The sequence below is a fragment of the Mirounga angustirostris genome, unplaced genomic scaffold, assembly GCF_029215605.1.
Source record: "Mirounga angustirostris isolate CCGP_5_RB_7025 unplaced genomic scaffold, mMirAng1.0.hap1 SCAF_1, whole genome shotgun sequence".
NCBI lineage: Eukaryota > Metazoa > Chordata > Mammalia > Carnivora > Phocidae > Mirounga > Mirounga angustirostris.
The window spans coordinates 34,058,043-34,074,329 of record NW_026991709.1 but is presented as its reverse complement, the minus strand read 5'-3'; the positions used below and the strand labels follow the sequence as shown (position 1 = coordinate 34,074,329).

Genomic DNA, 16,287 nt, shown 5'->3' with positions numbered 1-16,287 from the left:
TAGCTGATCTCATTAAAGGCTGAATTGAAACCAGTTCTTATGGTGGCAGTAGCTACAACCTGTGATAATTTCCCTAGCTGCTGTCTGAGTTAAGTCGTGTAATTACTTTTAAAAAATTCTAAATAGCATAATTTTAGGTTATATTGTATTTTTTATGTGTGTATTTGTATGTATGTTGGAGTACAGGGTATAGAGATGTATTTAAATAAGCTTGAATTTTAATTGGGTTGGCTTGGTTTTTACATTCATAGGGTTTTATACATGTCTTTCTACAGACACAACTTTTTCCCTCTAATTCTTTTTGATTCTCATTCTCATTTTGTGAGACTGATCCTTAGATTATGACTCCCGTTATAAATGCATACTATGCTAGAGGGCTATTTTTATGCTCACAGACTCAAATCATTCTGGGATTTTAATTTCTCTTCTATAGTTTGAAACAAATTTTTAAATTTAAAAAGATGAAGACATTTGTCCTTGCCCTAGGGCCCTGATGTAAGGTTTAGATGGAAGGTTAAATATCAAAACTTTAATATAAATCAAGTGCATGCATTTCTGAATACGGGTCTGGCACCATCTGCACTGTAGCCAGAGGGCTGGAGAGTCTGTTTACAAAAGAATATACCATTTAGACAGAACAAGTGCCCTTCTATCAGATGGCAGAGAAGAGTCATGTTCATTTGTCATTACAAGCACACCATTTCCTTTCTGGTGAGTTAATGCCCTTCCTTAAAAGGAGATTAGTCCTGGGCGCCTGGGTGGCTCAGTTGGTTAAGCGACTGCCTTCGGCTCAGGTCATGATCCTGGAGTCCTGGGATCGAGTCCCGCATCGGGCTCCCTGCTCAGCGGGGGGTCTGCTTCTCCCTCTGACCCTCTTCCCTCTCGTGCTCTCTGTCTCAAATAAATAAATAAAATCTTAAAAAAAAAAAAAAAAAGGAGATCAGTCCTTTAAAGTAAAGAAATTGGAGCTGGCAGGTAGCCTCCAGGAGTAGATACAGTTTCGAAATTCTTTAAAAGCCTGAGTTCTGTCTGACCCATTCGGAATCCCTTAAAATCATCACCAGAGAATACTGGTCGTATCCACATTCAGCCGCCAGGATTATTTCAGAATCACGACCACATGACTTTTCACAGTAAGAATCTGTATGCAAATAGACATCAGTTCTCAGTGGACACTCTGGAAACTCTTTGGTTAATGCAGCAAGAAAATAAACACAAAGACCGTGAGGGAAAGATATTAATCTTAAGATGTGACAGGAAGGGTCATACCTTGATTTTAGCTAACGTCTGTCCTCTACAAGCAGATGACCCCAGTTTCTTTAATAACTTACCCTCAAAATTAGATGCAATGCGTAATTATCTTGGTAGAGAATTTAAATTCAGCCTTTGATTCCTTTCACAGATGAATCTCATACTATGAACACAAGGATAATAATAGGCCAAGGAGCATTTAAATATTTATGCAGATTCTATTTCAATTTATATTTGGAAACTTTGCAACCCTGGTAGAAAGAATATTTCTCTTCTCACTGCGTACTATAATTTCTAGGACTTTAAAAGTAAATATTTTAGTACAGAAAAGCAGTGGAGAAGCTCAGTGACCCAGTAGCTCTGAATAAAGACAATTCTATTAAACTTTCATTTATAAGTCACAATCAGGGAATTGGCTGAGAATAACAATATGTACCATAAATAAATTGAAAGTTGTTCCAGGTATTATAATGCAATAAAAATATACACAACACCAATACCATATTAAAGATATTTTAATATTTCCTTAATGGCTTCAAAACCACTTAGAAAACTTGCATCAATTTAGGATCTTCGTTAATGACATTGCAATCTTGGGGAAAAAGTTAGTTTTTAAGTTATCTGGCTATTTGAATTTAGGACAAAATACGATTGTTAGGATAATTTGTTTTATATAAACCAAGGCGTTAGACTTTTTTTCCAGCAAGTTATTATGAGCTATAGTATTTCAGTAATGATAATACTGCCCTTGTTTTTACAATAGTTGTGATAGCAACACAAAGAGTAGAAAGTCTAGAGAGGCATATTATTATAGATGGAAAAGCAATGAAAGCAAGGGAAGAAGTCTGAAAGGGTATACTGTAATATGAAAATAAATAAATAAGTAAACCACCCTGTTATACTTTGTTCAAACCCTGGCCTTAATACAAACTAGTTGTGGGGGCGCCTGGGGCCTCAGTCGTTAAGCGTCTGCCTTCGGCTCAGGTCATGGTCCCAGGGTCCTGGGATCGAGCCCCGCATCGGGCTCCCTGCTCAGTGGGAAGCCTGCTTCTCCCTCTCCCACTCCCCCTGCTTGTGTTTCTGCTCTCGCTAATTCTCTCTCTCTCTGTAAAATAAATAAATAAAATTAAAAAAAAAAAACTAGTTGTGTGTGACTTGGGAAATGTTAATTCTGAACATCATAGTTTCTTCATTCATAAACATAAACATAGTTCATGTTGCATTTCGTCATCGTGGGCATTAAAGAAGATGATATATGTGATGAGCTTGGAATATAATGTTTATTATATGTGTCTGTTCTCACTACCCTCTTAGGGGATAGAAAGGTCAGGCTGCAACAATTACTTTCATCCTAGGCCACTTTAAGTCTCAGAAGAGAGATTTCTCCATTTCCCAGTTCTTGGATTTTTCTTCCAGGCAGATATGCCAACCAGTAGGCCAGGCAGAACTTTGTGGGTATGCAAGCTCATTTATTATGGGCACTCATATAATGAGTGTCAGTAGGCAAAGCAAATGGTATGCAGTGCTCTGGAGCTCAGTTGAACTTGCAGATGTAATTTAGCCTTCTTATATTTAATTCATTAGAGTTCCTTTCCTCATGACCTTTCAGTTTGTCTGCAACATAAGTGTCTACTAAGCCTGATTCAAAATCTAACCCCCAAGGTAGATCTAATTGTCCTCATGTGATCCAACCTGTCCTATACACTTAATTTCCAAGCACCATTGTAATAGCATGACCTCACAGATGACTACCACTGCCACATAAGTGGGGTGGATTCTACACTGGGCAGGTTTTACTGAAAACAGTACCAATGTGCTTCATATTCTACATTGTTTACAGTTCTCTTCATTTGGGATTGTTAAGAACTCAATAAACCGGGAGTAAACATAGTTGTGTAGGTAATTTAGCCACAATTTAAGCATCCAGTCTTTAGTCTTGTGTTGGTCAAAGAAAAAAAAAACGGCCACAAAAAAGAAATGTCAAAATAAATTAAGTTGATTGCATGTCTCAAACTCCACAAGAAGATAGTAGGTTCATAGTGATATGACTCTCCTATTTACCTTTAGCAAAACCAGTATCAAACCCCAACATCTGAATCTCCTAAAAAAATGCCTTCCCCAATCTTCTAGCCTCTAGTGCAGTTTATTCCAGTTTTCCCATAATATTGTATCACAATAATACAAAGATTTGTTTGGAATTGCAGAATGCTCCTCATTGAGAAAAAGGAAGAAACTTGTAGGTAGAGCAAGAAACATCTTTAGAGAGAAGGAGATAGGGAAAGGCTGAAACCATTGGTATTTTTATTTTGGCTTTCAAATCTACAAGCTTCAGCTACCATAGGGCAGAGAACAGAGAGAAGAACCACAGAGGTATGTTGGACAATGAGTATTGTCAATGGAGTAGTGAAGCAACTTAGTAACATGGGAATCAAAGAGAGAAAACTTTTTCTGCTTTATTAATGTTTTGTGACTTAAGCTCTGATAGAAACAAATCTTAGAGATTATAAAAAGGACATCAGACAACATAGATGGACATAGAGGGTATTATATGGAATGAAATAAGTCAGACTGAGAAAGGCAAATAACATGATTTCACTCATAAGTGGAATCCAAAAAAAACATAAACCAAAACAGAAGGCCACAAATGAACAAACAAACAAAAAGCAGAATCAGACCTATAAATACAGAGAACAAACAAATGGTTGCCAGAGGGTGGGGTGTGCAAAATGGGTGAAGGGGAGTGGGAGATACAGGCTTCCAATTATGGAATGAATAAGTCACAGGAATAAAAGCCACAACATAGGGAATATAGCCAATGATATGATAATAGCGATGTTTTGGGACAGGTGGTAGTCATACTTATGGTGACCATAGCATAATGCATTGACTTGTTGAATCACTATGGTGTATGCTTGAAACTAATGTAACACTGTGTGTCAACTATGCTGAAATAAAAATAAACACATAAGTAATATATACTTACATACATACATACAAATTAAGAAGGTATGAATCTGAGTTTTGTATTCTGGCTGAGTGCAGTTTTCTCAACACATCTGTTGTTTGGAGATACTAATTTTCTCTTTCTTTTTCAACACTGATCAATTAAATCAATGAAATATTATAATAAGCTTTTATTGCCCACTACCTTAGTAAATAAAAAATAACTGATGTCTGCTGGTAATTTATAAATTATGAATAAGTAGCTCTTCTCCAATAAATAATTTCTGAAATGGCTTAGGATCAAGGCAAATGTTTTATGTAGTCCACTATCTGTGTTACCTGTCTTCATTATTCTCTAGAAATGCTTCAATCCTGATATAGGTAGAGGTGTTGACCAGATAACTTTATGCTACCTTCATTCTTCCATGCTAAGATTCTAAAATCCAAATATAAAAATGAATGAATTTAAAATGAATATTTCAAAAGGGCATAATCCCCAGTTTGAACTAATTATCCCATAAATCCTATTTTGTTATTTTTGTTGGGTTCCTTGGTTTCTTAATTTTCTATTTAGTGTTTAGAATCTCAGGGCTGGTTTTCTCCTTGCATTTATTTAGAGCTTTTATTTTGTATATGCCAACATTTATTTCTGTATTCAGTACTAAACAGGTTCTTTTCAGTGAGTACTTCTACTCCCCTTCCACTGCCCCCAGCAACTTCCTTCAGATCCATCAATGTTAATGGTCTCTGAATTTATAGCTTTTCAAAAAGGTAAATCTGCCAAACAAGAAAAAACACATTGCTCGATTGATTTAAAGTGATTTCAGAGGCTGTCAAGATAAAGATTTAGATGACATAAACAAACAAAGAAATATTAACGGATCAAGAAGTCATAATTGAAACATAGGAGTGAATATATTGATCTGATTAAAAATGACTTAATTATTTTATAAATGAATCCTTTCTATATACAGCCATAGCCCAATTGCATTTTACAACTTTCTTCCTTCCTTCCTTCCTTTCCTTTCCTTCCTTCCTTTCCCTTCCTTCCTTTCCCTCCTTCCTTCCTTCCTTCCTTCCTTCCTTCTCTCTCTTCTTTCTCTCCTTCCTTCCTTCCTTCTTTCTTTCTTTCTTTCTTTCTTTCTTTCTTTCTTTCTTTCTTTCTTTCTTTCTTTCTTTCTTTCTTTCTTCTTTCTTTCTTTCTTCTTTTAAATAAGCTCTATTTCCAACTTGGAGCTCAAACTCAAGACCCTGAGATCAGGAGTCCCACACTCCACCAACTGAGCCAGCCAGGCATCCTGCATTTTACAACTTTTTTAAACATTCTGAGCAGTATGGCTGTTTAAAAGTTTTATTTTTACTGATTTATACGTGTTGTAATAGCAGCTATGTATTGTGCACTCATTCTTTGCTAAGAATTATATTAGCATTAAAAAGGTTATTTTACTGAATCTTACATTATGGCCTATGTAATAGGTATTATTAATCTTGTTTTACCAATTAAAAAAAAAGTACTTCCAAAGGGTAAGGTAAATTTACCAATTCCACGTAAGTAATAAACATCAAATCTGGCATTCAAAGTCAAGTCCTTTGGTCTCCACAGTCCAAGACTATTGCCTTTACACAATGATAACCCAATAACTTGATTTCCAAATTTCAAATAGAAAATATACTAAAAAATATTACTTCTTTTTTTTGAAATTTTTTCTTTGATCTATTATGAGTTCATATAGAATTTTGGAATCTTAATGGACCCTTCTCTAACCTTTCATTTGACTTAGGAATCCTCTCTACAGTATTTTTTTTTTAAAGATTTTATTTATTTATTCATAAGAGACAGAGAGAGAGAGAGAGAGGCAGGCTCCCCGCTGAGCAGGGAGCCCGATGCGGGACTCGATCCCAGGACACTGGGATCATGACCTGAGCCGAAGGCAGACGCTTAACCATCTGATCAACCAGGCACCCTACTCTACAGTATTAGTGATAGATCTGTTGCTTCTTCTAAATGTTACTTTTTTTAAAATTTTATTTTATTATGTTAATCACCATACATTACATCATTAGTTTTTGATGTAGTGTTCCTAAATGTTTCTAATAGCAGTAAAGTCTTGTTCTTTTAAGGCATCTGTGTATCTACACCAATCAGAGGCCACTGTAATTTTTTTTTTCTCTATCACTGAGTAGATATTTGCCTTTATTAACAGCTACCCATCAATTCTAATTCTGCAGTAACCAGAATATGTAACAAAAGTCTCTATAAAACTGAGACTGAAAAGGAAGTAAGCAAAAGAGTAAGTAAAGCTTGGTGTATAGGTATTCTAAACACAAATAACAATAAATTCATGACAATATTCAATCCTAGGATGGTTGGGAAAGTGATTTATTTTCTTGCCTTAAAAATGTATAATCTGGAATCCTATCTGGGGTGCATTATTATTTTAATGCAATAATATTGTAGCAACAGAACCATGTAATACTAAGATAATCCTGTACAAAATGGGGAGAATTGTTCTGAGTCAGATGTAGCTAAGGTTATCCGGTGAGGAAATCATTTTAAATCAGGTGCAGGAGTGCCAAAATGCAAAACAATAATAATAATAATAATAATAGTTTCAAAACATTCCATGTGACATTTGATAATATAAAACAATAAAGAAGACATTTCTGGCATAGACAATGTTTGGTGGAAATTCTTTGGAAGGACTAATAAATCAAATATATGACATAATGTTCCACATTATCAGCATTCTTATGTAGAATAGCCAGTAACTTTTTGATAGTATGTATAGTTCATGAAACTGAACAATTACAAAGAAGGCAAACATGGTATTTACTTTTTATACTATTGAAAATCTATGAGCGCCTGGGTGGCTCAGTTGTTGGGCGTCTGCCTTCGGCGCAGGTCATGATCCCAGGGTCCTGGGATCGAGTCCCACGTCGGGCTCCCTGCTCGGCGGGAAGCCTGCTTCTCCCTCTCCCACTCCCCCTGCTTGTGTTCCTGCTCTCGCTCTCTCTCTCTCTGTCAACTAGCCAGTTGTTGCAGGACTGGACTCGAGTTGGAGGAGACTGAGGGATTAGCCCTGCATGAAAAGTGTCATTGATGTGCAGGGCAGGAAAGAACTAAATGCAGGTGTAAGTTGTACATTATTCACCTGAAGCAGTTCACATTGATTTAGTCAAAGTGTCTGATCTAATATATAATAGTTCTAATCAAGACAGGGGCAGACACCACTGTGGAACATTTAGTTACCTTCCTTTGATCATCCAACCCTTTCTATGTTCATCTTTCATCTTACTTGTTCAGAACCTGTCTTGTATCTTCCTTTCCTTTCCTATTTGTGCCTACATTTGCCTGTATTGCCAGCACCAGAATCGATCTCACCGCATTCATCCGCACTTTCCCGAAGCCGGTGTGCGGAGTTCCCGTGGAGTGCATGTCTGAATCACAAGCTAGTTTCAGCCCCGCCACTTCCTAAGTGTGTGATCTTGGGAAAGTGACGTACGTGTTCAGGCTTCTCTTTACTCTTTTACTAAATAATATTGTATTTCTGTGCACCAACTTAATCATCTTGAGAATCTATTAAGGCAATTTGTGCTATTGTTTACATTTTACGAATTAAGTAAAGAACTTGCCCAGGTTTACAAAACAACTGACAATTTGCAGAGATAAGAATCTCTCCCAGGCAATCTAGCTCTAGAGTCCAGTAATCTTGACCATTGTGCTCCATCACTTCTGTAATATTCCCTAGCTGCTGGAACTTTGAAGCTTTTTTTTTTTTTAACTTTGAATCTTAATACTATCAGGCTTTATGTTTTAAAGGGAATGAAATTTTATGCACTCGTCTCTATATCACAGGAAACTGTGTAATTCAGATTATCAAAGTCTTTAACCTTGTGGGAATAGTCAGAGCAAAATAACAGATAATATCCAATCTGTTTGGTTATATGAGTGTTTTGTTTGCTGAGCGAATTCAAATTTTACTTTTGTTTCATTTCATTTTTCATTCAGCAGTTGGAGCCATTCTTGGACCTTCCTCCATGACTCCTCCTGAACTTGTTTCCCGAATTAGGACTCCATTAGCTGTGAACTGGGTAGGAGAAAACATCTGTCAGAAGACTCTAGCTCACATTGGAACCATCATGTTATATGTAATGGGATAATGAAATAGGTAGCCTTTTGGACTTCCATCCTAACATAGGATTTCATCATCTATAATAATTCCTATAATTATTATTTGTAATGACAGTAATTCATAGTAGATCAATAATAATTTGAACTAAAATGTATATCTCTATCCCATTGGAGTTATCTGGACTATCATGTTAAATGTAACCACACTCCCGATTAATCTCCTTCCATTTGGCTTCTTCAATCTATCTTTTGATTTCTGAATAGCCTCAAGAGATGCTTTTAGAAAGACTTTCTAACTTTTGATATCCACAGGGAGGTGGCTTGCAACTGCTATATGATACTCATGGGAGATGCTGCTAATTGGTCTCCAACAATAGCCCTCTTTGGAAGAAACCAGTCTTTATTGTTACCATTGGTAGTGCCAGCATTGTGAAGAAGAACATGAGTGAAATTCTTACACATTATTCAAAGAAGTAGCTGAAAATACCCGAGACTCCTCTCTGAACCTCCGAGAAGGTATCCCCATCCCCTCCCTTTGTTTGCCTTTTTGCGTTGAGCATTCTTTCCAGTCATACAGTAGAAACCGACCAGGCGTTTATTCGTGATTATGGCTGGTTTGCACATTTCAGGACTCCCCAGGCTGTGGAAGGGATGGTCACAATCCTAAAACCAACACATTACCCAGCACTTCCCGTGCTCTCACTTAGCATGCCTTCATGAATGCATAGACTTTTTCATTTTCCTGATTGAGTCCCCAGACCCATTATTAGCACGTTACGATTTACAAGAGAGTAGGTTTTTTTAATAACAACACTGAGAAAGCAAAACCCATTTGTTCATCTGAAGAGGTTTGAGAGCACATTATAAACACAGGGTGGTCAGAATAAAAACTGACACAAGTACACGGTCCATGATTGTTCCTAATCGAAGAAAACACCAAATTAGAGCCAAAAGGCTGGGAGACAAATTGTCTACCACAGTAAATCATTCTCATAAATATAATTATTTAGAACATTTGAACTCTATTTAGGGATATAAACAGTGATGTGGGTTTCACAAGGAACACTAGACAGCTGGTTGGCTTTAAATCTTAGTGGCAACCACACTGGAGGCTGCCAGGGGCTTCTACTGTTCCCTTTTAGCTAAAGGCAGGATTACCGAAGCCGCATTATATCCTCCATCTCATTTTCAGCTCTATCGCACCAATTATGCTGCATTGAGGCTTACAGGGGCTTACATTGAGTCTCAGATAGATGGAAGAAGCCAGTCTATATTCTTTGTGATAAAAATAGTCATTAATTACTGAGACTTGTAAACCGCTTAGCATCCTTCTTAATGTGGCCCATCAGGTGCTTCTCATTCTATAGCTAATCAGCAAAAAAGGAGAAAAATCCTCGGGAAGAAGATGATCTTTTTTGGCTCAAATAGAAAGCCAAGGTTAAAAATAAATCTAAAATACACTGTAAATCTAAGCCAATGTGCACTCACTGGCAAAATACCGTCTTGTTTTCTTCTCAATCAGTGTTGATGAGAGAAAAATTTCTTATGACGTTGTCCCATGGGAAAATTAATTATCAATATAATTTTTTTTCCCCTCTCTGATGGAAAACAATGCATTCTGAGGATTTGGATGCATGAAAACACATTTACAAAGAGCTCAAATGGAGTTAGATAATTATCTAATTAAGGAAAAGTGAAATGTCATAGGAATTAATGAGTAATTCAGGAGAGAGGGAACCCAACTAGTGAAGGGTCTGCTGAAAGCCACAATGAATAGGTTCACCTCTGAGTGGACAGCTTAACTATGCTGGCAGAATTTCCGGGTAGCCATTTCAGAATAGACTGCCACATCCAGTATTTTAATTTTTAACAATAACCTTATGTTTAATTGGCAAAAATACCTATTGGGCTCCTTCGTGAAGGCACACAGAATCATGGGGTAGTAAACGTCAGCGTGATGAACTGTAACAGCCTTCATTTGGTAGACGAAATGCAGGTAAATGGCCTTTGTGTGTAAAAGTATCCCACAGGTTGGAAAGATAGAAAGCATGTCGCTAGGGAGTATAAGCACGTATGGAGGGTTTCTTTCTTTCTTTTTTTTTTTAAAGATTTTATTTATTTATGTGACAGAGAGAGAGGCAGCGAGAGAGGGAACACAAGCAGGGGGAGTGGGAGAGGGAAAAGCAGGCTTCCCGCCGAGCAGGGAGCCCGATGCGGGGCTCGATCCCAGGACCCTGGGATCATGACCTGAGCCGAAGGCAGACGCCCAACGACTGAGCCACCCAGGCGCCCCGGAGGGTTTCTTTCTTTAAAGTGCATATTTTATAAGTAAAAACCATGCTTTAAGGAATGCTGTACAACCACATTTCATGCATTTTGATATGACTAATATTTGTGAATGGAAGTACCGTTTTTCAAAGCAATGGGCAAAGAAAATTGGAGTGATGGCATATTGACTAAGTTGATTTTTATAAAAGCCTTGTAGAAGACTTTAAAAATGAACAGTATGTGCAAAGGGGAAAAAAAACAACTAGGAAAGAAATTACAAGTGGGCTTCACTACATTACAAGCTTGAGATTGCTTATTAAATACATAACTTGTTTTTCTGTTATACCAGTCATTTTACGTAAGTGTGTGATTTGGCTCCCATTTATAATGTGTAACTGCAGCGTGCTTCCACAGTGCCACGGGGAATACTTGTTACGAGTTGAATATTTGGTTAAAATCTCTGGAAAAATTCCAGAAGCATCTACATACCCATGGCAGCTTTGGGTAAGCAGCTCTTTTTCAGTTCACTTCTCTCCTTGGCAAGTCGGGAGAAAACAACTGCCCTCCAGACACAGGGCAGATAATATATCCCCATTTCCTTTCTTTCCACTCCATGTTTTTATGAATCGGTGGTATCTGTATTTGGAAGTAATTTAAATTTCCACTGCTCCTTAAGAAGAAGCTGCTTTAGAATCTGTCTGTAAAATGTTGAGCTATTAGTGTGCACTGTATTTATATATAGTTATTTTAATCATAAATAATTATAGCATTTAAAGCCAACAGTGAAATATTGACTTCTTGGTACAATTTCTATGTAAAATTCCATTGCAAAACAATTCTGAGGGGCAGGGAGGGGTGGAAAAGAAGTATCAAAACAGATAAGCAAGAAGAAATTTGCCCAAAACATAGAGAAATGGGTCCTTCATATATTATACCAAGTATAGATTCTGGCACAAATTTTATGATGGACAACTGTAGAAAGTAATGCATATATATATGCAACAGGTTTTTTTTTTTTTTCCATTTTAAAGCCTCACTGGAGAAAATGATATATATAGCCTTTAAATGTAATCATTGATTTATTATAAAAGAGGTAAAGACACCCCCAAAGGGAGCCAGAAATGGGACTCAATGCTGAAAGAGTAGAGAAGAAACATTTAAACGTGTTCTAGGACTGTTTATTTTCTAACTGCTTTGCTATGACTTGCACAATTTAAAAGGCTTTGCAGGAACAGTCTGTTAGCAGAGGGAACACAATATTATTTTTCATAAAAAGAAAGCACACAGAGAATGTAGATGATACAAAACACTCTTTTCTTTTCACATTGTCACTTCTTAGTGGACACAGGGTGTGCCTCGGTAAAATGGACATTCAAAACCGTCTCTTTCTCTGACATATTCTCTTTTTCTTTGCTGCTTCCCAACCCCCATACCCTAGTTTCTTCTACATCTTTTCCAATTGTGTGCGTCTTCTTCACCAGGATCTTGGGGACTTGGCTTCATCCCTGCAGGGAGCTTTAAAGTTAAGGTCATGTGGAAAATCCTGGGTAGGCTCAGGTGTTGTTGACAGCAACTGTGTCCTCATGTCTTTGGTAGGAGTAGGCCTAAGTCTTTAAATAATCACAGTGAAACATCAAAAGACCTCCTTATCATCAAGTGTGAGAAAGCGAAGGAATAAGAAGAGCAGAGAACTTCTACCTGTCGCCCTCTTCCTCTAGTGGTCTTCCTTGAGTTTTTGGACCAGATGCCACTGTTTATCTTTCCTCAGTGAGTGGATTTGTGTTTTTGGAGTTGGAGTAAGACACCTAAGCCCCACATACCATACTTGGTAGATCTTAGGTCAGTTATGCATGGAACTGAAAAAACAGCAAACTAAAGCAAGTAAAAGAGAACATTATTGACTCACATAATTGAAAAAACCTGGGCACAATGGGCACAATGTGGTCTGAGGCAGAAACATTTTCATCATGGACTAAATATCCTCCATATTGTTTGACGTATTTCTCCTGGTTTTGGCTTCCTTCTTCAGCTTCAAATGTCACAAGATGGCTGTCAACCCTCCAGAGTAAAACTCTTGCCCTATATGATACCCCAACCCCTGTGGTTAATATCTTGTGCCTTGGGGGGAAAAAAAAACCCGAAAAACTTGAATATCTGATGAAAGAATAGCTTCTTTCTGCTGTTTGCAACTCTGACTCTTCCTTCTGAAACTTTTACCCATCCATCTCCCTCATCTAGCAAGGAGCAAAGATAAATGTGGGGTGGTGAAATCATAGCTTTTGTGGCTTATAGCATGGAATAGCCCTAGGCTGCCAGCCTTCTTCTATAAGGGAGATGGTTCTCTATCTTTGGGAGATGGCTGGCAGCACATCTACACATGTCTTATCAGCTTGTTGGGGCCTATGAAACAGAGCATCTGTATTGATAGTGCTTAATCTTGATTGACAATGAATTATAAAATTAGGAAATGTAAAAGCCTTCTTCTAGTGCTTTCCCATTGGGTCTAATTCAGCCCTGGTAAGGACCTAGGAAAGAGGGTTATTTTCAATTTGAAAGATACCCTCTATACATACTTCTTGCTGATCAAATCAAAGCTTAACCCAGTTTATGAATAATTTAACTTCCCTGATGCCATGCAGACATTAACCAATAAAGTCCACAGATTTCCTGTATAGAAGGAAATATTCCAAGTTTCACTTTCCTGAATGCCTACTAGATATCCTCTTCAAGAATGTATTCATGATCTGGAGGCCTGGCTCCTGCTGACACAAAGAACCTACAGGAAAATTTCCTCTAATGAAATTATGACAGGTTGCTAGATATCAGCAGAAGCTTTGATGGATCAGCTACAATGACTACTGAACCCCAACATGTGTTTAGTTCTTCAAAGTTGTCCAGAGCACATTTTGTTATCTAGGAGTAACGAGAAAAGGCATACTTCTACATTCTCTTTCATCTAAGGGTTAGGAAATAACTAGTCCAATAGAGCAGGTTTGAACTGACAAGGAGTGGCAGTGATGATGTTATAGCTGCTTTCTGAAAGCGTGTTTGAATCCCTGGCTATTTCTTAGTAGGCAGAAGGTTAGATATTTAGTTTTTGAATTTTTATTTTGTTTTGTGTGGGTTTTTTTTTTTCCCCCAGAATAGAGTATCTACAGGCAATAAACCTTTCTTGGGCCTAAATTGACTACCTCTCCTGCTTAGATTAAATGAAGTTACTCTAGCTCCCTCCTACCAGGGGCGTAACAAAATATGACTGGAGAGGAATGAGTCTCTTTCCACTACAGTTTATTTATTAATCCCACAAATATTTATTCAGGGCCTACTAGATATACCATCTGTATACAATAGAAATATATTCCCTGACTTTATATATAATATGGATATTAAGGTCCTTTGGTTTACTGAAACATTTTTGTTTGTTTGTTTTTGGATCTTTCTGAAGTTCAGATGAGAACTAATACTACCAGAAGAAGAGACTTGCTATGCCCTGGGGGAAGCCAGTGCCACCAAGTGGGAACTGTGGGTCATCTTCAGTCACAACCAACCATCAACACTAGTCAGCATCTGAGCACCATGGAAAACCCTGAAAAATAAGAGCAGACCAAGGCTCATCAAATACAGGGGTCCTTGGGAGGATCGTGAATATTGGTATTGGGATTGGGATTTGAATTTGAATCTATACTTCTAGCTTGCCTCCAGAAAATCAAAGGTATATTGGTGGGAGTTAATTGGGATAAGGTTGATATTTGATTTGAGGTTTTACTTAAGTATCTTAAGAGTTTATTAATAAGCATTTCAAATAAAGTAATTTGTTAATGGAAAATTTAATTGTTTTGCTGAAGTTGATAATTTCAGATTATCTGAAATGTTCTCTGTCAAAGAAGAATATCATAGACTGTTGATGAAATATCATTGACTGCCTGCCTGGCTTGTTGGAGTCTGATTAATCAAAAGGAATCTGAAAATAACTTTTTAAAATTATGCAGTATAAGAAGGTGGTCAAATGTGTTTGTGATTTTGAATAATAAATATGTTTATAACCTTCATCAGTGGTTATCATAAAGAATTCCTTTACTAGCCCAAATGGAAGGTACATCAATAATTGGTATTTGGACACTTATGTCAGACATTGTAGTTCTTGTCCTCAAGGAATTCATATTTTCACAGGGAAGATTGACCTTATTAATTACAAAATGCCTAACATGTGTCAGACACTGTACTTAGTTCTAGGGAAACAATGATGAAAACAATTGATTTTGTCCCTGACCTCATGTTGCTTGGACTCCATTGTTGGGAGAGAGAAGGAGTCATAATTAATCAAACACCCCTGGGATATGTGGTGTCAAGAAAAGTTCATAGTTCTGAAGAGAGCATAATAGAGGGATTTGATCTAACTGGTGAGGATAGGAAGTGTTTCTGGGGACAAGATATTTAGCTGACATCTGAAGAATGCTTAAGATTTAATTAGGTAGCGGGAGGGGAAGAATGAAGCGGGGGAAATCGGAGGGGTAGACGAACCATGAGAGACGATGGACTCTGAAAAACAAACTGAGGGTTCTAGAGGGGAGGGTGGTGGGAGGATGGGTTAGCCTGGTGGTGGGTATTGAGGAGGGCACATTCTGCATGGAGCACTGGGTGTTATACACAAACAATGAATCATGGAACACTTCATCTAAAACTAATGATGTAATGTATGGGGATTAACATAAGAATAAAAAAAAAAGAGGAAAAAAATTGAGCAGAATAAACCAAAAAAAAAAAAAAAAAAGATTTAATTAGAAAAGATGGGAGAGACCAGCAGGCAAAATGTGCAGAAGCAGGTGTAGAGGTGCTATGATGGAAGGAAACAGATCCTTCCTGGAGTTGAGAGAGTTGGAAGAGCAATGTGAAGTAAAGGGCATATTAAAGATTTTGAATATTGTCCTAAGAGTTCTGAGAGCCTTCCGACGTGTTTAAAAGCAGAGTGTGTTATGTTGAAATTGTTATTTCATTAAGATTTTTCTTGTGGCCATAGATGAATTATAGATTTACACAAGTATGAGCAGAACTTTCAGGCAATCCTTGCAATATCTCAGAAGAGAAATGATCATCGTGCAGAGCAGTGGAGGTAGAGATAGGAGTCCTGTATACAGATCTGAGAGATATTTAGAAGTTCTAATCATTAAGATGTGGGGCTTGAACTCACAACCATGAGATCAAGAGTTGCATGCTCTACCAGCTGAGCCAGCCAGGTGTCCCTTGTGTATGAATTTTGGAATTTTGATTGCAAATGACAGAAATCAGCTCGGGTTAAATTAAGCAGAAGTTAATTTATTGGGCAAATAAGGCAATTACCGAAGTAGTGGAATGCTACCTGTGAACATAGGACTTGGAAATAAGCAGGTCAATTAGCCCCTGGAGGCTAGAAAGCAAGAAGCACAACAAAAGTCTAGGGAGAGTAACAATCTGGGTGAGTTATAGCTTTTAGAGTGGATGGATTCCAATTATCTCTGGTCTCTCTGTCCTGCTCACGAGAAAGCATCTGATTGGTCTAGCTCAGGTTCTATGCCATCTACTGAATATGGCAATGGCAGACCATACTGGAGAAGGTACTTTCTCAAAAGAATCTCAAGATTCAATTCAAAAAGGGAAGTGAAATCGGAAAAGCCAAAAACTAATCTCTGCTACACCGTGGAAAGCATTTATCTTTC

General features: G+C 37.5%; 1 long non-coding RNA gene across 6 annotated transcripts in view; it reads left to right on the top strand.

Annotated features, from left to right (window-relative positions):
* The window catches only part of LOC135362772 (uncharacterized), a 62,002-nt gene extending 47,359 nt beyond the window's left edge, over positions 1 to 14,643 (top strand). Inside the window, exons 5-7 of one of the 6 annotated variants that reach the window (XR_010407953.1) lie at positions 8,204 to 8,286; positions 8,639 to 8,842; positions 14,045 to 14,643. This is a non-coding gene — a long non-coding RNA (uncharacterized LOC135362772). Of the gene's footprint in view, positions 1 to 8,203; positions 8,843 to 14,039 lie in introns of all 6 variants that reach the window. The other 5 variants (XR_010407954.1, XR_010407957.1, XR_010407949.1 and 2 more) reach the window with 5 other exon arrangements.
* The last annotated feature ends 1,644 nt before the right edge of the window (positions 14,644 to 16,287 follow it).